A 21,764-nucleotide genomic window follows, 5' to 3' on the forward strand; every position below is an offset into this window, starting at 1 on the left:
AACAAAGAGTGGTGGGTGGAGCCAGGAGGAGGAAGCAACTTACTCTGCTTGCTGATGTCTTAGAGGAAGTGACAAGGAAGAGCCTGAGACTGCCAGGTGGGCTCCAGCAGGGCTTCCGCAGAAGTCAGCCAGGAAGGGCACAGTGAACATTCTGGGAACCACAAGGAGGACAGGGTGTGCAGAATGGAGCGCCAGCAGATAAGACGAAAGAGGCAGGCAAGGATCAGGTTGCAGAGAGCCCTTCAAGCTGCACGGAAGAGTTCCTAATTGTAGGCTGGCAGAGAGGCTGAAGCTTGAGCTTTCCATGAAAAGGCTGAATGAGGACTGTGTCAGTGGCAGCACGGCCTAAGCTTAGATCAGGGACTTACCAGTTAAAGAGGCTGGTGACACAGTCCAGGTGTGAGATGGGGACCTGAAATACTGGCAACTCCACCTCAGTCACTAGAATTCCTGCTTCTAATTCCATTCTTTAAGTATTCAGTTATCTATTTACTGAGCGCCTAGCACTGAGAGGGGCCTAGGAAGATAATAAAGGTTGCCAAGGACCTTTATTGAACTGTGGTTCATTTTTGCAGGTAAGATAAATATGCGTGAAGTCATTACAGAACATTCTGAGATGTTATCTGGCCAAGCATAAAGAAGTGAGGTGCAGCTCATCAGTGCAGCAAGGGACCCAAAAAGGCGGCTAGACAGCAATGGTCTATAGTAGTCCAGAATCCCTTCGCCAAGGCGGTGACATCAGCCAAATCACGAGGGGTGGGTGGCTGTCACAGAGGTGGGAGGTGGCTTGGTAGGCCCTCCATGAAGGTCAGAGGTGGAGAATGGGAGGTGGGTTATGGGAGACAGAGTGTACACACACTTGAGGCAGGCAATCTGGAGTGTGCCAGGCTGTGGAATGCCAGGACCATGCAATCTGAATGTGGGCGTGATGCTAAGTGACACCTAACAGATCCAGTAGAATAGGCCTACACAATGAAGGCAGCATGTGAGAAAGGCTGACTCTGGAACATCAAGGCAATGTGGTAGGATTGGACAAACAAATTAAGATCCTGTTTCTTCCATTTATTGTGATGTAATCCTTGGAACATCATCCATTCAACCAGTAGTTACTGCACCTACTATATGCCAGGGGTATACTATACTATAATATAGTAATTCAAAATCTTTACAACGTAAGAAGGAAATATAATTATTATCCCCATTTCACAGATAAGGAAGCTGAGGCACAGAGAGGTAAACCAGATCAACTCCTCAGAGACAAAGCCAGAATTCAAACTAAGTCCCCTCAAATCCACGTACTTGACTGCCACATTCTGTAAAACGCAGGCAGGTGTCTACAGAGGTAACTCTTTTCTGTTAACATTTTCTATGACTCTGTACTTTCCTCTTCTCGGTTCCAACATCAAATCATCCAAGTCCTCAGTATCCTTCCTAAGAAGGGTCTTTCAGTACCCTACTTTCCTGCCCATGCTAGTGGCAGTCCCAGGCCAGACCTTTATCTCTCTTTTCTAATAACTAGTCTATTAACCATCTGCCCCATCCAGCCATTTAGAAGCCTCTGCCAAGGAATTTTTCAAAACTATAGATTTCATCCTGAGTCCCACCCTTTCTGGCCCCAGCCCCTACTTAAGAACAGCATGGTGGTCTCTGCAGGACAGTGTTTACAGTCCTTAGCCCTGAATTCAAGGCCCTCCAGGCCCTGCCCACCTTTCCAGCCAGACATCCAGTAATGCCAGCTGGCCCACACTGGGACCTCTGTCTCAACTCCAGAGTCTGGGTAAGGTATCTCCAGGTTTACCTCAAACCCAAGCCTCAAAATCTCTCCTACTTCCAAATGAAACCAGATGTCCAGTTACTCTTTCATTTGTCTTATTTATTTGTATAAGGCCTGTTTATCCAGAAAGTCCATGAACTCTGAAAAGAATTACATCTTATACCTAGTGCCTCCATATAGCACTAGGCAGTTAATGCTCAGCACATTTTCTATCTCCTTTTAAAAATTTTATTTATTTATTAAAAATGAGTTCTTGCTATATTGCCCAGGCAGGTCTCAAACTCCTGGCCTCAAGCCATTCTCCCGATTTGGCCTCCCAAAGTTTTGAGATTGCAGGTGTGAGTCACCACACCTGGACAAGGGAGACCAACCATGAGATAACGAGGGCCTGGGCTAGGGTGGTCACAGTGGAAACGCACTGCTGAAAGCCAAAAGGTCCATTCTGAACTCTCCTAACAGACTGACTTCTTGGCTCCGAGATGCCAAACTCTCCTAGTTTTGTTCATACCATTTGGCCTAATTCTCTACTCAACCTATAAATGCTGGCGTCTCCCCAAAGCTTTGTCCTAGGGCTTTCTGCTCGCTACATCCTCTCCCCATATGATCTCCACTGTTCCCCTGGCTCTAAATATCCATCGCAATTCTCACTGGTATTTTTAAAACTAAATCAATCCATGGTCCAAGTCCACTGGGAACACTCAACTTGAACATCTCACAGGTATCTCAAACTAATTACTTTCAGAAATATGAATTTGACATCTGGTGGTGAACACAGACCTACCACAGCTGTCAATGTATATCAATACAATGCTATCAAGAGCAAAGCACCCTCGGCCCCACTTTAAAAAAAGAGGAAGTAAAAGCTTCATGTGGCCTGTACTGTTACTTCTCTATGGAAAGCCACAAGGCCTCAAAACCAGCAAAACATCTGCTTCTCAGAGACCAGCCTTTACCTTGTGGTTTACCAGAAATGTAGAGTAGCCTTGAAAATCGAAACAAAGGCGACCTCTCACAGTAGTCAATGACTGGAAGGTGTCAACATGTGCAAGAGGCTTCTGGTGTGGTTGTCTCCTTTCCCTCTATAAATTCATCTCTCTTCAAATGAAGACCCTGAAGTTTTTAAGACCTTAACAATTAACACTTGACTTATAAATCAACAGGCCCTGTAAGCATCTAAATGCAAGTTCATGGACACAGTCTGTTTCTTAACAGAAACAGAGCTGAAATTTGGCATTGCCAGTGCTGAAACACGAGGTCTCATTAATTATTTCTATGTCCTTTAGTTTTTCTATCATTCCCAGTATACAGATATTAGAACAGCAGGATGCCAAGGGTTAAAGGGGAAGGAAATATAGAGGGCAAGTCACTGGCTTGGCCACTGCTGCCAGGCCCGGGCAGTTCTGCTGTTCATGCTCCCTGGCTCAGCCCACCCACTCTCAGATGCATGAGTTGAGGGTCTTGGGATGTTGGCACTTGTTTCTCTGGTGTGTTCGTGCCCAACCAACCTTACTGTGTGCTGCTCCTTGGGAACACAAAACAAGTCCTTTTCTGTTTCTGTATCCCCATAGCCAGGTGAGATCCAAATGTAAATATATACTCATTTATGGCAAGGAGATTGTTGCTTTGTGTTACAACTTAGTTTATGACTTTATGCTCTAATTTTTAGATAAATTGCTATAGTTTTCATTATTGAGCTCAAATTTCATATCACCATCAAAAGTTACCTACCTACAAGTCCCCAGTAGAGAAAATTTAACTTCTGGCTTAAAAAAAAGTAAGTCACCTAAACCCAGCATTACTAGCCTTGGGTTTTAATAGAAGCTGGAAAGCTCTATTTTGCATTTTTGCTACAGTGGAAAGAACACAAGGTTCAAACTTGGAAGCCATGTGATCTAGTCTTCTGCTCCACTGTTCCAAAAAGGAAATTTTGAAATGGCTGTTTAGACATAGCCACTTTAGAAATAGCTATATTAGCATAAAAATAAGAATAACAAAAATAAAAATGATCAGGTCAAAATGCATTTAATTAATGTGTTCAAAAGTTCCTCGTGCTATTGCTTGAGACCACCCCCTGTCATATTCCCCAAGCCTAGTGTCTCACTGGTCTGCCCAGATACTGATCCTCACCTCTCTACCCTTGGGGTGGCAGATGGGCCTGGTAACAAACAGTGTCACCATTAACTTACTGATGAGTACAAACAGCACTGTTTTACACACATCATGGCATGAAAAAGGTAGGCAAGCATCACCCTAGAACGATAAAAACAGCGAACACTGGGTGCCAGGCAGTGTCTTAAAGGCTCTAATACACTGGCTCATTTAATCATCACTACAACATTATGAGGCAGAGCCTACTACTATTCCCATCTTACAGGTGGGAAATGTAACCATTTGTGACTAAATCCTTGAACCAGGCTGGAAGGGTCAAAGGAGAGCAGTGGAAACAATCATGAAGCCTCAGGACTATGGCGGGCCTAAGAATGGAGCCGAGGGTACAGACCAGGGATGTGAGGATGTGGCTGCTGCCTGTGATTGGATTCCAAGATACTGTTTCCCCAAAAAATCTATGTGTGGATAGAGAATACTGAGCAGACAGTAAACCTTTCAGAGGGTGAGGTGTGTGAATGCCCCTCATCCACACGTGAAACTCCCAGCACATCTCATTCTGGCGCCATCCCAGGTGCTGGACCTGACCCCTGTCTACAGTAGCAAGAGAGCAGGAGACAGCGACTAAGCTACAAAAATGGCTAAAAGATACCTTTGCATTAACCCCTGGCTGAGAGCTTTCAAAATTAACTCCCTCTGGTGAATTTTAACTAGTGTATCACAGTCAGAAACTCACCATGACTTCTGAAAAGCGATGTCTACTCAGTCCTCTTACATAACTGTTTGGAAAACACTGTAGGTATTAAAATGATTCCCACTGTGAAAATGGCTCCTTCTGTTTTACCCCGTTTTCTGCACAAAATTTTATGTTAATAACTTCTTGGTTCACAAAGGATAGAAAAACAGGCAGATTGGCAAGTAAGCAAACTATAGCTCCCCCCGGGGAGACACAGAGGCAATGAGGAAGAGGAACAGACCCACAGCTCCCTTGAAGACACAGAGTAGCAGAAGAAAAGGCACGTCTTAAATGTTAAATGGTAAGGAGGGGTAGGGTGAAAAAAGGGACCACAGATGCCAAGCAGAAGAAGTAAAAGCATTTCCAAACATTTGCATTACATGAGGCTGGCTCTCACTGAGAAAGCACTGGACGAAAACTATACTTCCTCTATATCATCCTGTTTCTTACAGACCCCTGTCACCCCATATCTACAACACATCTCCTGCAGCTTTACTGTTGAAACTGCTTTGAGATGTATCATTTCGTTTTGATTTTACATATTTAACATTTTAATGAAAGGGTGACTTGAGTAAGACACTACTTTTTCAATAAATAGTAACAGAACCAATTTGCCTGGGAGGAGACCTGCCAGCAAGCTGTATGGGCATTTCCAAGATTTCCAGTGTATGCTGCTCCCGATTTCTGCCTCTACTTTAAAAACGCTTTGTACTTACTAGTGTTATTCCAGGAGAGCTAGTTAATAGTTCAATAAAACTAGTTAGAGTTTCAAAGCAACAAAAGGATAATTTAAAATAATCATCCCATTTTTATTGATGATTCTCAAATCTCTCTCTCCATCTGACATTTTACCCTAGCTCAGACCTGTACCTATACTTTCTATGAAGACTAACATCCTCCATGGTTTTAGGACATCACGATCCCAATGTGGACACTGATAGCCCATCAGCCACATCTTTCCCAAAGCGGCAACTCATGAACCCAGAGAACTGACTGAGATATTTCAGTGTTTCTTGAGTTACCCAAAGCCTTCAGGCTTCTGTGCAGAGTGGAAGTGATAGTGGTAGTGGCCCAAGTATGATAATTGCCACAATACACTCTCAACATAAGTGTCACTGGGCTCATTCTACAAATAAAGAAACTAAAGGTTAGGTAAATTAAATATCCTGGCCCATCCCACACCTAATCATCATGAGGGCCAGAATGCAAGTGCAGTTCTAACAACAAAAGCCATGCCAATGGTAATAGAGTGTGAGCTGCTAAGTACTTCTGTGTATTAACTCATGCCATGAAAGTCCATACATGCCACAGGGAGACCCAGTGCTGCAATGGGTAGGTTAAGATGCAGCCCTATTAACCGTATGTCACTACTGGGACAAGTAAAACTTCTTTCCACATATACCTTAAGATAGGGAATTGAATGGCCAGGTACAGTAACTCACACCTGTAATCCCAGCACTTTGGGAGGCCGAGGCAGGCAGAGCTCGAGGTCAAGAGATTGAGACCATCATGGCCAACATGGTGAAACCCCGTCTCTACTAAAAATACAAAAATCAGCTGGGCGTGGTGATGCATGCCTGTAGTCCCAGCTACTTGAGAGGCTGAGGCAGGAGAATGGCTTGAAACCCGGAGAAGGAGGTTGCAGTGAGCCAAGATCATGCCACTGTACTCCAGCCCGGCGACAGAGCAAGACTCTGTCTCAAAAAAAAAAAAAAAAAGACAAGGGTTAGTCTCCAGTCCCCAGAGTACAGACCACTACCAGTCCATTGCCTGTTAGGAACTGGGCCACAGAGCAGGAAGTAAGCTGCCGGCAAGTGAGAAAGCTTCATCTGTATTTACAGCTGCTCCCCATGGCTCAAATTACTGCCTGAGCTCAACCTCCTGTCAGATCAGCAGCAGCATTAGATTCACAGTAGGAGCACAAATCCTATTGTGAACTATGCATGTGAGGGATATGGGTTGCATGCTCCTTATGAGAATCTAAAGCTTGATGATCTGTCACTGTTTCCCATCACCCCCAGATGAGACTGTCCACTTGCAGGAAAACAAGCTCAGGGCTCCTACTGATTCTATATTATGGAGAGTTGTATAACTGTTTCATTACATATTACAACATAATAATAATAGAAATAAAGTGCACAATAAATGTAATGCACTTGAATGACCCTGAAACCACCCCTCCTCAAAGTCCATGGAAAAACTGTCTTCCACAAAACTGGTCCCTGGTACCAAAAAGGTTGGGGACTTCTGCTGTGTACCACGGCAGTCTTATAAACACTGCATACTTAATTAATCTAAACATTTAAAATGTTTCCTTTCTTCAATAATAAATTAACCTTAGCTTACTGTAACTTTTTTACTTTATAAAGTTTAAAATGTCTCTCTTAACCTCATGGGCCTAGCACCTCAAATCTCCCCAGCCTTTCTCTCACCAAGCCAGCTTGGCCTCTCTTAGCTCCCTGTGGCCCCATTTCTGTCAGCTGCAGCAGAGTTCTCCTGGAAGAAATGCCTGGCTTGCTCTCTGTTCCTGTTCCCACTTCTTCCATCAGTCACTAGATTCATTCTTCATGATGAATCTATTCGTCATGCTCCTTTGTTGTTGCAGGGGCACTGCCACTAGAGGGTCACGTCATGCCAGTGGCTGCCTCAGTGTGTTTCCACACCCCACAACATTCCAGTTATGGGCATTCTGTATATTAATGTATCGTTTTGTCTGAAGACCTGTGACAATTCCTAGTATGTCCAAACTATCAGTCTGCTAGGTAACAGCCTCCAGAATTGGGTTCCCAAACACCTACACCACCATGTAGCAAAGCTAATCACTGCCATACCCCATCTTGATTCCATTCTCTGGGTTTTTACCAATGCCTTTCTCTCTTACCCAATCTAGAATGTCCCTTCTTCACTTCTGCTTGTTTATTCAAATGCATCAATTCAACTAACATTCATTGAGCACTAATTCTAGTGAAGACACTGCAAAGAGCAAAGAGCACAGCATGAGGCACTGTGCAAAGCATGTTCCAGTCTAAATTCTGTCCCTACAGAGTCCACTTTGCTCTCTCTCCCATCTCAGAAAAACAACAATTCCTGTTTATGACTAGAATCAATAAGCACTCTTGCCATTAAAAGGTCTATAGATCTTCCAACATATTGTGGATTCCTTTCCAGCAACAGTTGAGTATTTCATGTCTTCTGTAATCTCCAGAGTCCCTAGCAAACTGTAACTAAGCAATACAATGTTAGATGGCTGCATGGGATTGTTTTTGGTCCTAGAGTTTTCCTAAAACATAATACATGTTTGGTAAGATGGAAACAAAATTTCAAATCAATGTTAGGTTTATGTTTATTTTTTCAAAGAAGAATGGAGAAGCAAATGAGATTTCAAAATAAGATTAATTGCTTGGACTCTCAGTGCAGAAAACACTCTTTTCTATCTACTCATCTCAGAGGAGTAAGGGGTGTGATACTTTAAAGGAAAGTTTACATATCCATATATACAAACTTAAACTCTGGAAGTAAAAGCGCCTGTCGGAGATTATACACTATATGCTGGATATCCATGAGGAAAAATTTCCCACAACAACCTGGCATGGTTCTGCCGCTAAATAACTACATGCCCTGTGCTAGTGACTAGCCTATTCTCAGGACTACCATGTCCCTGGGTGCAAGATGGGTGTCTAGGCCTCTACCATCTTCAAAGCCTCAACTTCTATGCCCCTGGTTCTCTTAACAATGGAGCAATAGTAAAGCAGGATAGCCTCTTGCTCTTACATAGAGACAACAGGACGACTGAACTATTTCCAAAAAGACATCCTGTTATGTGCGGTATGTTCTATGTTCTGTCAACTGTCTTAGATACCTGTAATATCTAATAATACCACATCCATTTGGCTCTCCCTCTCTGGATATGTGTCTTTGAAATAAATCCTAGTTTTAGCACACACAAAAAAGACCTGTTTCCAGACTAGTCCCAGAAGATTCTATGGTAATTACAACAGGATCCCAAATCCAAGACCCCTGAGTAACAGTCCATTCATTTCTAAAAAAAGTCCGCTCTAGGATCAAATATGGGAGCTGTTTAGCAGACACAGAGGAATAATACCAAAGCATTCTCTTTTCTTTTTCTGTTCTTCCTAATCTTCCAAGGGCCAGAGACAATGAGAAGAAGCACTCAGGAAGGCAGGTCGAATATAATCCTGCCTGGCTGTTCTCCCTTCCTCAGTTTGTACTATGATAATGGACAGCTTCTGGTTTAAATCATTGTTTTATTCCATCACCCCACCACTAGCAGCCCCCAGTTAAGATTAGCTATAGAAACATAACACAAAGGGCAACTGAAGCGCCAGGTCTTTCAGTGTGTAGGCCAGCAAGAGAGTCCAACAGCCCCTAAATATCCCAGCTGACTCTTCTGATGATGTGCCCAGAAATGTCTGCAAAAGCTGAGCAGCTGTCAACTCAACACTCTCTGCCACACCTGCACTGTCAGTGGAATCAGAGAATGATAAAGCTAGAAGGAAGCTTTAGAGAACTATGCTGGTTGAAACCCTCATATTACAGATGAGGGCCATAAATCACTTAACTGAAATTAAACTAACAAATCAAACCACACACACCCACAAAAATCTTTACATTTATGACAAACTGTATTTTCTAGCAGTGGCCACTCCAATACAGATTCCATCCCACATGGTCTTACAATGCAATAATGACACTCCTTCATTGACAGGTGGGTCTCTCTGTTCTCTCCTCCTGAGCCTGGGTAGACCTTTGTGACTCTCTTGACGAATGGACTGTGACAGAAGTGATACCAGGTGACTTCTAAGACTACGTCATAAAAAGCAGTGCTGCTTCTGCTGGGCTCTCCTTTTCTGGACATGTGTCTTTGAAGCCCTGCGCCACCAGATTAAACAGTCTGGCTTGCCTGAAGTCACCACGCTGGAGAGACCGCCAGGGATGAAGAGAAGCTACAGAATCCCTGGCTATTCTAGTCCCCAGCCGCTTAAGTCTTCCTAGCCCAGACTCATCAGTGAAGAAACCTTCAAGATAATTTCAATACTACCTATCATTTGACTGCAACCGCATGAAAGCCAAGTGAGAACTGCACAGCAGAGCCACTCCTATATTCCTGTCCCATAGAAACTGTGAAAGATAATAAATGATCATCACTGTTTTAAACTGGGCTAATTTTTATTATTAGGGTAATGTGTTATATAGCAACAGGAAACTAATACAAGATTCATTACTAAAACCACTAAAAATTTTAATTTTAGTCACTATTAATTTAAGCAAACAAATACGCAATCTTCCAATTACACGTCACCAATTTGCATGCCTGTCACTCTCTACAGCCTTACTCTGCTTCATTTCAAGGCCTAGCTCTTGTCATCACCATATGTGATATAATTATATGACATGAAATCGGCTATGTTACTGAATATATGAGGAAAGGGCCTTTCTTTTGTTCACTGTTATATCCCCAGCACCTAGAACAGCACTTGACAACACATAGCAAGTGCTTGACAACCATTGGTCCCTGAGTTCATGAACAGATCTGGAGGTGATTGGGCTTAGTCTTCCACCAAGGCTATTTGACCTCTCATCATCTGCTCTCCAGTTTGACTCAACGTCTCTTGATATATATTCACTGTGCTGTTATGTTTCTAACTCTCTAACTAATACTGACAAAACCACTAGATGTTCTTAGTTCAAACCCACTAGAGGAACCACGCCATCCCCTCCATGATGCCAGCTAGCATCCAGGGTAGAGCCAGTGATTTCCTTTGTCAACACACCTGCATGTGTTTCAAAAACCCTTCCCAGGAGGTCTCAAATATCAACTAGAAGTTACTCCATTTTTCATTCAAAGACCATATGCCCAATGGGAAAATGACCTCATGTTGGTGGTTTAAATAGCAACTGTGCCCACTAGCACAGCCCACTGAGCTACCCTATACATCTCTGTCAGTGCCCCTCTGGGTCTAGATAATTACACTGAGTACACTGAAGTTCTTTCATTATTGCAGGCCCCCAAAAAAGTACTGCCACTGGATGAATATCAGAAAGCACGCATCAATGCACTTTCAAGTCAAATGAGAACTGGCTAGTTAAGCAGCAGCATTAACAGATGTAGAGATTCTGCCAGCCAAATGCCTCTTGCCAATTATGGCCACACAGCTACACCCAAATTAAAAATAACCCAACACAGCTAGGCACAGTGGCTCACGCCTGTAATCCCAGCACTTTGGGAGACCAAGGTGGGTGGATCATGAGGTCAGGAGTTCGAGACCAGCCTGGCCAACACGGTGAAACCCCATCTCTATTAAAAATACAAAAATTAGCTGGGGGTGGTGGCACATGCCTGTAATTCCAGCTACTCTAAAGGCTGAGGCAGGAGAATCGTTTGAACCTGGGAGGCGGAGGTTGCTGTGAGCTGAGATCACGCCACTACACTCCAACCTGGGTGACAGAGTGGGACTCGGTTTCAAAAAAATAAAAGTAAAAATAACCCTACACTCATAACAGAACCCAAATGGGCATGGAAGGCTCCTTCCCTCCCCACAGTATCACCCTAGAGTCTCCATATAAATGCCCCTGTAAAGTGGCTCATAAGTAGGTCATTAAAAAGTTTACCTTTCCAGCCGGGCACAGTGGCTCACGCCTGTAATCCCAGCACGTCGTGAGGCCGAGGTGGGCAGATCATGAGGTCAAGAGATGGAGACCATCCTGACCAACACAGTGAAATCCCATCTCTACTACAATAGAAAAATTAGCTGGGTGTGGTGGTGTGTGCCTGTAGTCTCAGCTACTGGAGAGGCTGAGGCAGGAGAATTGCTTGAACCCGGGAGGCAGAGGTTGCAGTGAGCCAAGGTCGTGCCACTGCACTCAGCCTGGGGGACAGAGCAAGACTGTCTGAAAAAATAAGTTTCCCTTTCCTTGACAAAGTAGGTCTCAATACAGGAGGAAAGAGAAATAAGCGAAAAAAAGAAATGTGGATTGTCTAGAAGTTACAAGGGAACAAAAAAGTAGAAGTCCTTAGTGAGGAAACTTTTTGCAAAAACTGTAATTAAAAGAATCTATATCAGTGGCTGCCCAACAGAATATAAGCCAAAAAATGTAAGTTTTACTTTTCTAGTAACCATATTTTAAAAAGAAACAGGTAAAATTAATTTAAAATTTTTTAACTCAATAGATAAAAAATATGATCATTTCAACATGTAATTAATATAAAAGCTACTAATGAAATATTTTACATTATTTTTCTTCCTACTCAGTCTTTGAAATCAGTGGGTATTTTACACTGACTGCTCATCTAATACTTGGGCCAGCACGTTTCAGATGCTCGGTAGTCACAAAAGACCAGTGGTTACCACGCGGGAAAGCACAGGTCTAGAATAATCTCAACTTCTTTTTTTTAAAACACTGAAACACCCAAAGCACTACAAGTTTTCTGTTAGGGAGGCAAAATAACTATACTGTTAGAATCATTGGCAATGTTACCATATATTCCTAAAATAAAATCACATCGGCCTATTATTTCAAATTACGTAAAACCTGTCTTCCAGAAGAACTCAACCAAATGCCAAAGTTGTTATGATCTGCCCCACTTCCCAAACAAGGGAAACTGAGACCCCAACGAGCATCAGGGCCTTCTGTCAGCTCTTGACAGAGGAAGGGGCTCCTGGATTTTGTTTCCCCTTCGTGAGGATACGACATGGGACTGGGTTTCTAATTTGACTCTGTTCATTTAATGAATGATCTCCAAGAAAGAAAAATCAATGATCCCTTTAGGAAATGTAGTCCAGGGTGGGGGTGGTGGGGGCATTTCAATTACAAAAGCCAAACCTCAGTCATAATGCAGATCCCTGTCTAACAGGTGGTCATTGTTTTATTTTGGGGTTTTTCCCCCTATTACAGGCACTCTGGTCTCCTGCCTACTCCATACAGGATGGCTCTCACTTTCAAGAGAGTTCCCCATGGGAGGGTCCCAAGATCAGGGGCTGGTAATGGGCCCCACCACAAGGCTACTCTGCTGGCTTTTGTTTGGAACAATAGAGGTCCCATGATACCTCACTCTTGCTGAAAATGTTGGTAATATGGGAGCATGAACACAGCTGTGTGTAAATTACACACACAAACAGATTAGATCTGCATATATATAAGGAATATAAACATACTAATAGCTCATTTACATACATAGCTGGATCCACTGGCCTGCATGCAGAGGTGAGTTTGAGTTCCAAGGTATGTCTCTAAAATTTTACAATAAGGAAGGCTCAACTTACTGCTAACCCAGGCTGAGACTTCTGCTCCCCCAACTCCCACACAGTATGTACCCAGAAATAAGAGTCTTCTTCCTCCTCATTTGTGATATTTGAGATGCTATGAAGGAGAAACCTCAAAAAGGGGTGTTAGATTTTATTATTACTTTTAAGAGACAGAGTCTTGCTCTGCCATCTAGGCTGCAGTGGTGTCATGGAACTCCTGGGCTCAAATGATCCTCCTGCCTTGGCCTCCCAAGTAGGTCAGACTATAGGTGTGTGTCACCATGCCCAGCTAATTTTGAAAATATCTTTTTGTAGAGATAAGGTTCTCATTATGTTGCCCAGGCTGGTCTTGAACTCTTGATTTCAAGCAATCCTGCTGCCTCAGCCTCCCAAAGAGTTGGGATTATGGACGTGAGCCACTACGTCCAGCCAGATCTCACTCCTATAGGAAAAATAAATCAATATAGAATAATTTTCAGTTGAAAAGATGTACATACATATGAAGATACAGACCTACTAAAACATCTGTTAGCACCATCTAGTAAGGCAGAATCTTTGCATTTTCAAAATGTTTTCATAAACTTTATTTTTCAGAGCAATTTTAGGTTCACAGCAAAATGGAGCAGAAGGTACAGGGATTTCCCATATAGATGGGTCTTTGAATTTTTTAGGTGATTTTGAAAAATATGGAGAGGAGCAATCAGCATTTTGTGCTCACTACATAAACCAGTAACACCGGTCAGGAGAGCTGGGTTCTGGTTCTATGCCTGATTCTATGAAGGTCTCACAGTTTACCTCCGGCAAGCCATGAACACTCCCTGGACCTGAGTTTTTCATGGGAAGATGGCATCCCAAGTACTCAAATTTAATGGCATCCCAAGCACTCGAATTTAGTATTCAAAAGTATGAACTTTTAAAATGCTGAGTGTTCCAGTAAAATAGTTAAGGGAAAAAAAACCTAATAATTCAACGAAGTAAAAATATTAACTTATACATATTTGGATAGATAATAACGAGATCATTACAGGCCCTAATTTTATTATTTAAAATGTTTGCAATAAAACTCTCCAACTGATACTCTCCGCCTCCCTCTTTTCCCCTTGATATGGTTTCTATAAACTCCTGGTTTAAAAAGAAAAAAAGGGTCCATTTCTTAGGCTTTGGTTTACTGTACTTACAGTTCCACCAATAAATCATCTCACAATCTGGGCTGGAGAAGCACCGGCCACGGTTTGATTGCTCCAGCCCCAGGTTGCCAGGCAACCCACACAAGGGGGAAGTCTGAGAACCACTGACAGATAGCCAAGTGGCTGAAACAACAGACTTCTCTCTGTCAAAAACGTGTTTCAGAGAGCCACTTGCCCACCTCTGCTCTCTGCTAAACACTATATGATTGTAAAATCAAAATCAAAAGGCCAACTGTAATAAAAACACACTTCCTGTTCAATTACTAATTGTTCAGAAGCTGTGGGGAGGCTCAGATCCTACAGTGTATGGCAACAGAAATGTGATACTGCAAATGAGATAAAGCCAGCAGCATGCAAGAAACCTGATCTAAATGCAGCTCTGTAGCTTCCAGTCAGGGGAGCTGGTGCGTGTAGAAAATCAACTGCCTAAGAAAGCACCAGGAAGAAAATAATGAATGTCAAGATGTTAAAGAAACAAACCAAACAATAACTACAAAGCCAGAGGTCAAGATTACTTAGTAATAAAACCAAGAACATTCTCCATTGTTTTGAAACACAATCCGGAGGCAATGAAAGTTTCCTCGCTCATAGATGGAAAGGTGGAGCAAGGAAGGTCAATGACTCTTGGGAACCACACCTCCCTGGCAGTTCCAGGTGGATTCACTGATGCTTACAGGAGATAGCTGCACCCTTAGGATGATACGGGGCAATAATGGGTCTGAGAGTCTAATGCAGCATTTAAGTTACCTATGGTGCTATCCCAAGCCAGTAACATTGTGCCAAGCACCAACTCTGTGCAGGGTCCTTCCATGAAACCACTGTATTGAAACTGTCATCTGGGACTCAGGAATCTATTTGGGGTATGTGGAAGTGGCCAGCACTGAGTGCACAGTTCTTCATCTCTTTCGTGCCATGGACCCTTTGGCAGTCTAGAAAAGCCTAACCCCTTCTAAAAATGGTTTATGGTCGGGTGCGGTGGCTCACACTTGTAATCCCAGTATTTGGGAGGCCGAGGTAGGTGAATCATGAGGTCAGGAGTTTGACACCAGTCTGACCAACATGGTAAAACCCTGCCTCTACTAAAAATACAAAAATTAGCCAGGTGTTGTGGCGTGTGCCTGTAATTCCAGCTACTAAGGAGGCTGAGGCAGGAGAATCGCTTGAACCCAGGAGGCGGAGGTTGCAGTGAGCAAAGATCGTGCCACTGCACTCCAGCCTGGGGGACAGAGTGAGACTCCATCTCAAAAAAAAAAAAAAATGCCTGAAATAAAATGTCAGATTACAAAGGAAACCATTATTCAGTTGAAATCCAGTTATTAAAACATTTCTTTTTTTAGCAAAGTTTCACTCTTTTTGCCCAGGCAATGGTACCATCTCGGCTCACAGCAACCTCTGCCTCCCGGGTTCAAATGATTCTCCTGCCTCAGCCTCCTGAGTAGGTGGGATTACAGGTGTGTGCCACCATGCCCAGCTATTTTTGTATTTTTAATAGAGATGGGGTTTCTCTATGTTGGTCAGGCTGGTCTCAAACTCCGGAACTCAGGTGATCCACCTGCCTCAGCCTCTGAAAGTGCTGGGATTACAAGCGTGAGCCACCATGCCTGGCTTATTAAAACATTTAAAAAGGGCCAGTCACGGCGGCTAATGCCTGTAATCCCAGCATTTTGGGAGGCCGAGGTGGACAGATCAAGAGACCATCCTGGCCAACATGGTGAAACCCTGTCTCTACTAGAAATACAAAAAATTACCTTGGCATGGTGGCACGTGACTGTAATCCCACCCACTCGGGAGGCTGAGGGGGGGAATCACTTGTACCAGGGAGTCAGAGGTTGCAGTGATCCCAGATTGCGCCATTGTACTCCAGCCTAGTGACAGAGCGAGACTCTGTCAAAAAAAAAAAAAAAAAAAAGCATGGGCATAGTGGCTCATGCCTATAATCCCAGCACTTCGGGAGGCTGAGGCAGGCAGATCACCTGAAGACAAGAGTTTGAGATCAACCTGGCCAACACAGTGAAACCTCATCTCTATTTAAAAAAAAAAAAAAGTAGCTGGCTGTGGTGGTGTGTGCCGGTAGTCCCAGCTACTCAGGGATGTTGAGGCAGGAGAACTGCTTCAACCCAGGAGGTGTTGGTTGCAGTGAGCCAAGATCGCGCCACTGCACTACAGCCTGGGTGACAGAGAGTCATCTCAGGAAAAAAAAAAAAAATTAAAAATTATGCCAGAGTGGCGGGGCGCAGTGGCTCAACCTGTAATCGCAGCACTTTGGGAGGCCGAGGCTGGTGGATCACGAGGGTCAAGAGATCTAGACCATCCTGGTCAACATAGTGAAACCCCGTGTCTACTAAAAATACAAAGAATTAGCTGGGCATGGTGGCACGTGCCTGTAATCCCAGCTACTCAGGAGGCTGAGGCAAGAGAATTGCTTGAACCCAGGAGGCGGAGGTTGCGGTAAACCGAGATTGCGCCATTGCACTCCAGTCTGGGTAACAAGAGTGAAACTCCGTAGGCCGGGCACGGTGGCTCAAGCCTGTAATCCCAGCACTTTGGGAGGCTGAGGCTGGTGGATCACGAGGTCAAGAGATCAAGACCATCCTGGTCAACATGGTGAAACCCCGTCTCTACTTAAAAAAAATACAAAAAATCAGCTGGGCATGGTGGCGCGTGCCTGTAATCCTAGCTACTCAGGAGACTGAGGCAGGAGAATTGCCTGAACCCAGGAGGCGGAGGTTGCGGAGAGCCGAGATTGCGCCATTGCACTCCAGCCTGGGTAACAAGAGCGAAACTCCGTCTCCAAAAAAAAAAAAGAGTGAAACTCTGTCTCAAAAAAAAAAAAAATCATGCCAGAGTAATGTAAGTGCTTTATGAACACATTAAATAACAAGATCTAGCATAGGGTTTTCTTTAGTTCTTGCAGGGTTATTTTGCAGGGGGATGGCGGGGGCAGGGGACTGCTTTGCTTTATCATGTGACCTCAGTTGATAACCCCCTGGAGGGCAAGGACAGCAAGTTTTTCCAATCACCAATGCAATGTGTAGCATGGCTTCGTAAGCACCCAAACTAGCCCTCTCGACACCACTAACCCAGCTCCTACAGAGGCATGGGTTTCCTTGACTCTTCCAGAGCCCAGAATTGGGCCTGGCATATAAGATGTGTAGGACCATATCTGCAAAATGGGACGTATGGACACAAAAGACGTTTTTTTCCTATGTTCTCTTTCCTACAATTCATTAGCCTGAGAAGGCACACACTCCTATGAGGGGATGCAGCCTCTCTTCTTCTACCACCACCACTGCCCCCCTCTCACTTCACAAAGGCAGCCCCCAATCCTTCGCTCCCACCTGGAAGGCTACTCGGCAGCACTGCCCTAGGGGCACCAAACAAGGGGACAACTTAAAACACTGACACTAGTGCTGACACGGTGCCTAGCTCTGAGGTCAGGATAAGAAAGACTCCATAAGTCAGAAACTTTCTGATTCTCTGCTTTCAACAAAACACAAGGAGGTCCTAGTGGAAGTGTCATCTGATAGATTAAGGAAAATCATGTCTAATGACAAATTATACTTTTGGCATTATTATGGAAACAGTTCAAATAACTGAGTGATACTGAAACAAAACTATCATTCCCATCTATTTACTCATGTAAACAAAGTTTCTGGGCACTAATGTGTTTAAAAAACTTCATCTAACCTATTTTCAATAAATATGAAGCAAAAATTAAAATTATATCAACATTTACAATATTTTGTTGTTTTCATCAACTATGCTCTAGTAATAATTTTTTTTTGAGACGGAGTTTCGCTGTTGTTACCCAGACTGGAGTGCAATGGCACGATCTCAGCTCACCACAACCTCCGTCTCCTGGGTTCAAGCAATTCTTCTGCCTCAGCCTCCCGAGTAGCTGGGACTACAGGTGCACACCACCATGCCCAGATAATTTTTGTATTTTTAGTAGAGACGGGGTTTCACCTCGTTGACCAGGATGGTCTCTATCTCTTGACCTCGTGATCCACCTGCCTCAGCCTCCCAAAATGCTGGGATTATAGGCGTGAGCCACCACGCCTGGCCTGTAATAATTATTATAACTTGAAAAAGACTTTTCTTCTAACACTTAGAGCTTTATTATTCAAGGAAATAACAATATTTTCATAGATTTCAATACACATAGTTTTTGTTGCAGGGAAGTACTAAAGGTCAGTCTAACACTAGACTTTCAAACATAAACTGCATCACCTTAGTATAAAGTCCTTGGAGAAGTAGAATGGAAACAAAAATTAAAGGGGCAAAGGATAAGATGTAATACTGAACTACTTTTAAAAAGAAGCTGGCTGGGTGTGGTGGCTCATGCCTGTAATCCCAGCACTTTGGGAGGCCGAGGCAGATGGTCAAGAGTTCAAGACCAGCCTGGCCAACATGGTGAAACCCCATCTCTACTAAAAATAGAAAAATTAGCCAGGCATGGTGACGCACACCTGTAATCCCAGCTACTCAGGAGCTGAGGCAGAAGAATCCCTTGAACCCAGGAGACTGAGGTTGCAGGGAGCCAAGATGGTGCCACTGTAGTCCAGCCCAGGCAACAGAGCAAGACTCCGTCTAAAAAAAAAACCAACAAAACAAAAGCTTACTCATGTATTTTAAAAACAGATGCTAATTCTTGCTCCTGCTTTCATCACGTGATACGCCTGCTCCTACTTCATCTTCTATCATAAGTAAAAGCTCTCTGAGGCCTCCCCAGAAGCTACACAGATGCCAGCACCGTGCTTGTACAGCCTGCAGAACTGTGAGCCAATTAAACTTCTTTTCTTTATAAACTACCCAATCTCTGGTGTTTCTTTATAGCAATGCAAGAATGACCTAATATGGAAAACTGGTGCCAGGAGTCGGGTATTGCTATAAAGATACCTGAAAATGCAGAAGCAGCTTTGCAATGGAGTAATGGGCAGATGTTAGAAGAGTTTGGAGGGCTCAGAAGACAGGAAGATGAGGGAAAGTTTGGAACTTTCCTGCTGAAGGGATGGAGTCCTCACACAGATACTCTACTAGGGCAGTGTGGAGGGGAAATGTGAGATTGGAGGGCCCACACAGAGTCTCCACTGGGGCACTGCTTAGTGGAGCTCTGGCAAGGGGCTATTGTCTTCCAGACCCAAGAATGGTAGATCTATCAGCAGCTTGCACTGTATGCCTGGAAAAGCTGCAGGCACTCAACTCCAATTTGCTGAACCCTGCAAAGCCACAGGGGTGGAACTGCCCAAGGCCTTGGGAGCCCACCCCTCATCAGTGCACCCAGGATGCGGCAAATGGAGTCAAGGACTATTCTGGAGCTTTAAGATTTAATGATTGCCCTGCTGGCTTCAGGACTTGCATAGGGCTCAATGCCCCTTTCTTTTGGCTGATTTCTACCTTTTGGAATGGGAAAGTTTATCCAATGCCTATACCCCATTGTATCTTGGAAGTAAGTAACTTGTTTTTGATTTTACAGGCTCACAGGTGGAAGGGACTTGCCTTGTCCCAGATGAGCCTTAGCCTTTGAGTTTATACTGGAATGAGGTAAGACTTTGGGGGACTACTGATAAGAGATAACTGTAATTTGTACTGTGAGAAGGACATGAGGTTTGCGGGAAGCCAGGAACAGAATTATATAGTGTATTTGTCCCCTCCCAAATCTCATGTTGAAATGTAATCCCCAACATTGGAAACAGGGCCTGGTGGGAGGTGACTGGATGATGTGGGTGCATTTCTCATGAATGGTTTAGGCATCATCCTCTGGGTGCTGTCCTTGCAACAATGAGTGAGTGAGTTCTTGCAAGATCTGGTTGTTTAAAAGTGTGTGGCAGCCCTACCCCCTTGCTCCTTCTTCCATCAAGTGACGTGGTGTTCCCGCTTTGCTTTCCACAGTCAGTAAAAGCTCCCTGAGGCCTCCCCAGAAGCTGCACAGATGTTGGTGTCATGCTTGTACAGCCTATAGAACTGTGAGCCAGTTAAACCTCTTTTCTTTATATATTTTTTTAAATAGATGATAATGGGTATAAATCACTATGGTATTTAAAATCCTCTTTTAATATTTAAAAAAGTGATGCAACAATTTTATTTTTAAATGTCCATGTTTGTAATGTTAGAAGTTACATCCTTATGATAAAAAAAAACATGTCAATTTAAATTTGGGAGAGGGTATGTGGTTTAAAGCAAAATCCTTTTAGGGGATAAAAAAAACTTTTTTAACTTCATATCTACCTAAAGGAAGACCCAGAAATTCTTTGGGGTACCAAGCATGCTTCCACAACTCAGCTATGTTTAGTCTGGTTTTACCTAACAGAACCAAACTAGGGTCACTGAAAACACTTTCTTCAACCAAGACAGGCTGCACCATGGAAGATCCTGTAGTATGTAACTGCTGTTCACCAAGGTACAGACTTCTCTTTATTTGAATTCCAAAGCTGCCTATGCCTCTGTTCAAGGACAGTAAAGAGCACAAACTCCTCAGCATGCCAATTAAAGTACTTCGCACCTTCCATTCTGTCACTTCAGCCTGGACTCGCATGCCCACACCACCCAAGCATCTGGACTCCTTTTCACTTATTAATTGTATTTTTTAGTCATCATCTACACATGTAGAGGGGCCAGCCTTGACACCCAGTGGCTAAAGAGAATAATCTTCATGAGCAGGAAATTATAGAGGTGATCTCGGTTATGAACCAAGTGCAGGAGAAGAGAGAGACACAATCATCTCCCATAATCACCCACCTGGGGCAGGAACCCCACTTTTACACAGAGGTAAAATCTACCAAGCATGTGGGTTCTGACGTTTCGGTTCAGCTCCAGAGGAGGCTGTGCTGTGTTAACTGTGTGTGCAATGGACACAGAAGAGTGAGTGTGTGGCACTTGCCTGTGTCTGCCACCCCAGCTCCAGATCCAACTCAAGCCAGGCCCTGCCCATTTCTCCAAACACATCCTGCACTCTCTGTGTCTCCTCACAGGATAGTTCTGCTATCCGGGGAGCCGCTATTGGGTGGGATGATCTGACTTGGATTCCCAAGTAGTCAACTCACCTCTACTGCAGCTCTCAACAAATTTCCTTTCTATCTCATGCCTAGGTCACATCATCATCCTCTGTGCTTCCATCTTTCTGTGTGCCCCATGGAACTTTCCAATTCTACCTAGCACTATGTTTTGGGCATCCAAGTCCACCACTGCCATTAGAAGACCACCACCTTGAGGTGGGGAGGTCCTGTCCAGGGCCATGTGGAGGCCTCTGCACATGACAGGTGTTTAATAAATGTTTCTTCGATGAAATTTCCAATTATCAGTATCTGGGCCTTTCAGAGCCAGAAGGGGCCCAGATATTGATACTTAATTAATACTCTCATTTATTAGAGAGAGGACCAATGACTTTCCCAGGGTACTGCAACTAGTCCAAGGCACAGATTCAACCAGAATGTGGGTTTACCAATGCTTTTGTCTTCTCAGCATAAATATGCTAAAGAAAATAATTACTATTGGGTGAGTTTTCCACAGATAGAAGAAGAGTTATCTGAAAGAAGTACAAGTGAGGGAAGGGTATAAAAAGGAAAAAAAAAAAAAAAAAAAAAAGGCCAGGTCCACTGCCTGTAATCTCGGCACTTTTGGAGGCCAAGGTGGGTGGATCACTAGGTCAGGAGATAGAGACCATTCTGGCTAACACAGAGAAACCCCATCTCGACTAA

General features: G+C 43.7%; 1 protein-coding gene across 13 annotated transcripts in view; it reads right to left on the reverse strand.

Annotated features, from left to right (window-relative positions):
* The window catches only part of RERE (arginine-glutamic acid dipeptide repeats), a 466,088-nt gene that overhangs the window by 71,015 nt on the left and 373,309 nt on the right, over positions 1-21,764 (reverse strand). The window lies entirely within an intron of this gene.

This window comes from Callithrix jacchus, chromosome 7 (assembly GCF_049354715.1).
Source record: "Callithrix jacchus isolate 240 chromosome 7, calJac240_pri, whole genome shotgun sequence".
NCBI classification, from domain to species: Eukaryota; Metazoa; Chordata; class Mammalia; order Primates; family Cebidae; genus Callithrix; species Callithrix jacchus.